General features: G+C 41.9%; 1 non-coding gene across 1 annotated transcript; it reads right to left on the bottom strand.

Moving 5' to 3' along the window:
* Nucleotides 1-3,080: 3,080 nt before the first annotated feature.
* Nucleotides 3,081-3,246, bottom strand: LOC115896252. Its single transcript, XR_004056154.1, has one exon. It is a non-coding gene; the product is annotated as a U1 spliceosomal RNA (small nuclear RNA).
* Nucleotides 3,247-3,597: the final 351 nt, after the last annotated feature.

Below are 3,597 nucleotides of genomic sequence, written 5' to 3'. Positions count from 1 at the left end.
TCTACTGGTCATGGCGATAAACTACTAAAACTGCTTTAGCATATTCACAATCCATGTTCTCCCATTTATTCTATAATCAAAACCCAATCAATTATCTTGGAAATTTTTCAGCAAGTGAAAACTATATACACTCAGGCCATCTCAGTCACCGAAAGAAGCCCCAATTCACCACTCATTGTTGTAAATCACATTCTTGTACAACTCTGTCCATGAACCAATCTCACACCCTTTCCCACAATACACTCTTTCAGCGTGTTCCTTGGAGTTCACTGTGGGTCATTAGCAAAATTTCCTATAGCCTTGAAGTAGTCTCTACATCACCTTTGTCTCTCTATTCTAAATGAAACCTGATCTTTTTGCAGCTATGAATAGTCACCACCAGTTTCAGCTTATCCTCCTTTCCTTCTCCCTAAACATCCTTGCTTCCTCTGAAGTTCAGCCATGGGTCACCTCACTTCTCCATATGTCCAATCATCTACAGACTTCGTAGTCACTTTGCATTCTTCCTTGAAGTTTCTCATGCCCTACCCACTGTCATCTCCCCAACAGCATTCTTCTCCTAATTCTTGGTGATTTCAATATCATTGAAAAGATCCTTACAATAATCTAGCCTCTCAGGCTCTCGGTGTTCTCTCCTGCCATCATCTTGTCCTCCGCATCACTCCAGCCACCTGCTTTTATGGTTGCACTCTAGACCTTACTATTATCAATCACTGCACCCCCTTTCATAATGTCAATTTCAGATGTCAAATACTCCCACCACTACCTCACGTCTCCATCTTATTCTGATCATTTTCAAGCCACACAATGAACATGTATCTATTGACCTTAGCATCTATTTCTCACTTCCTTATATCTGCATTTACCTCTATCCTCAATTAAGATTCAATAGTTCAACATGATAACCATTACCTTATATAATCCCAATTCCCTTGTCCTTCTCTTCCACCATCAAATTTACTTTTTCTTAGTTAACTCCCAGCTTCCACCTATTGCTTCTTGTTTCTGAGCTGTTGAAAATGGCTGGAAAAAAAAAAAAAAAAAAACAGTTATGCTAACAGATTTACTTCAATTCCTAATTGTCAACCTCAAGTGGGCCTTCACTGTTGCCAGGGAATTTCACTGCCTTTGAATATTCACTTTCATCTCTTATTCTCCTAAACAACTATTTTATACCCTTCTTTTCTCTTTGAACCTACAGCGCTTTGCCAATTATTCTCACTCTAATTCTCTTTATTCTTACTGTAACGACTTTGCTCTTCATTTTACTAAGAAAATAGAGGTAATTAGAAGGAACTTCCTCAAGCTTCCATCACCAGATACACACACTTTCCTCTATGCCCTGCATCTTGTCTTCCCTTCTATTACATTAAATAGATAATCTCTGTTCCTATCTAAAGATAATTCCACCTATAAAATGGATCTTGTCTTCTAAGAACATCTTTCTGGAAATTATGTGTCTTATCTGTATCATAGTTTCCTCTCTGACTGGATCATTTTGGTCTTTAAAAATAAACCCCTGCCAGGCACAGTGGCTCATACCTGTAATCCCAGCACTTTGGGAGGCCAAGGTGGGAGAATCGCTTGATTTTAGGAGTTCAAGACCAGCCTGAGCAACACTGGGAGACCCTGTCTATATAACAAATTTTTAAAAATTAGCCAAGCATGGCGGCTTGTGCCTGCAGTCCCAGCTACTCAGGAGGCTGAGCGGGGGGGATTGCTTGAGCCTGGGAGGCGGAGGCTGCAGTGAGCCGTGATGGTGCCACTGCATTCTAGCCTGGGCAACAGAGTGAGATGCTGTCTCTAAAATAAAATAAAATTAAAAAACCCAAACTCTAACTTGACTGCACATGCCCTTCTAGGTACTACCTGATTTCTCTGCTCCCTATCACAGCAAAAACCTTCAAAATGGCGGGCTACATTTTCTGTCTGTACTTCTCCTAGTATTTCCTGAAGCAAGTTCAAGAGGCTTGTATGCACTCAAAGATTAACAGTGATATCCATGTTGCCAAGCTAATGGTTTTTCCTTAGTTCTTGTCTTCCTTCATTATCAGAGGCATTTGTGTCACTTTTGATCATTCCCTTTCTTAAAAACCCTTCCTTGCTTGGCTTCCTTCCTTCCTTCCTTCCTTCCTTCCTTCCTTCCTTCCTTCCTTCCTTCCTTCCTTCCTTCCTTCCTTCCTTCCTTCCTTCCTTCCTTCCTCCCTCCCTCCCTCCCTCCCTCCCTCCCTCCCTCCCTCCCTCCCTCCCTCTCTCTCTCTCTCTCTCTCTCTCTCTCTCTCTCTCTTTCTTTCTTTCTTTCTTTCTTTCTTTCTTTCTTTCTTTCTTTCTTTCTTTCCTTTCTGTCTTCCTGGGTCTCCGATCACTCCTCCTGCCATATCCTTGCTGGTTCCTCTTCATATTCCAGACCTCTACACTTGAGAGTGCCAAAATGTTCAATCCTCAGATCTCGCCTTTATCACTCTTCAGGTGATCTCACTTAATCTTCAGACTTTAAATGCCACCTACATGCAGATAATTTCAAATTTCTATCTATAGCCCAGGCCTCTTCTTTGAATTCTAAACTCATATAATCAACTTCCTACTTGGTATTGCCATATGGAGGACTGACACGTATCTCAAATTTAACATGCCCAAAACTGAACTCACGGTTCCACCCCTCACATATGTTCCTTTCCCTGTTTTTGCTCATAACAGTAAATGACAACTTCTTTCTCTCAGTTTCTTGAGTCCAAGATCTTGAGTCATCCTTGACTCCCTCTCTCTGTTTTCTTGCTTTTTGTTGTGGACATTTTTAAACACAGATGAAAGTAGAGTGAACGTTGACCGCACTTTTGTTTTTTGCTTACACTCCACATCTGATCCATCAACAAGTCCTACTTGTTCTACTTTCAAAGAAAACACAGACCACTTCCCAGCAGCACTCATCGTTATGACTCTCTTGGAGCCACCACTGCTTCTCATCTGAACTACTGTAAGAGACTGCTAACTGTTCTACTGACTTCTGCCCATGCTTCTATGTTTTCTTTTATTTTTTTATTTCTTTACACAGAGGATGCCTGTTCTTAGGCTGTGAAGACCAAGGGAAAGCGTGAACGCAATCCCTCACTACACAAATTACGCAGTCAAGTTTCCCACATACGGGCAATTCATGGGGATCAGCACATCCAGAGTGCAATGGATAAACCTGGCCCTTGGAAAACCACTTTCGTGAACATGGTATCTCCTCTGCTGCCAGATAAGTATGCTTTTGTGTTTTCAATGGAGCAATTGGAATTTTCTTGCAAGATTATACCACAGCTCTACTCAAAGCCCTCTTCTCACCTTCCTCAGAGTGGAACTCTAAAGTTCTTATTAGAGCTGCACCCTCCACTGCCTAGTCACTGCCACATGTCTTACCGCTTCCTTCTCATGCCTTGCTCCCCCAGCCTGGCCTCCTTTGTGCTCTAACTCACTAATCATGTCTAGCTTCAGGATCTTTGCACTTCACGTTTCCTCTACTTGGAATGCCATTCTTCACATCTCTGCTCAAATGTAACCTTGTCAACAAGTCCTTCCCTGACCACTTTACAGATTAGCATCTTCCCTTCTGCCCAG

Source organism: Rhinopithecus roxellana, chromosome 2 (assembly GCF_007565055.1).
Source record: "Rhinopithecus roxellana isolate Shanxi Qingling chromosome 2, ASM756505v1, whole genome shotgun sequence".
Taxonomy (NCBI): domain Eukaryota; kingdom Metazoa; phylum Chordata; class Mammalia; order Primates; family Cercopithecidae; genus Rhinopithecus; species Rhinopithecus roxellana.
The sequence above is the reverse complement of the archived record's forward strand: the minus strand, read 5'-3'. Positions and strand labels throughout refer to the sequence as shown.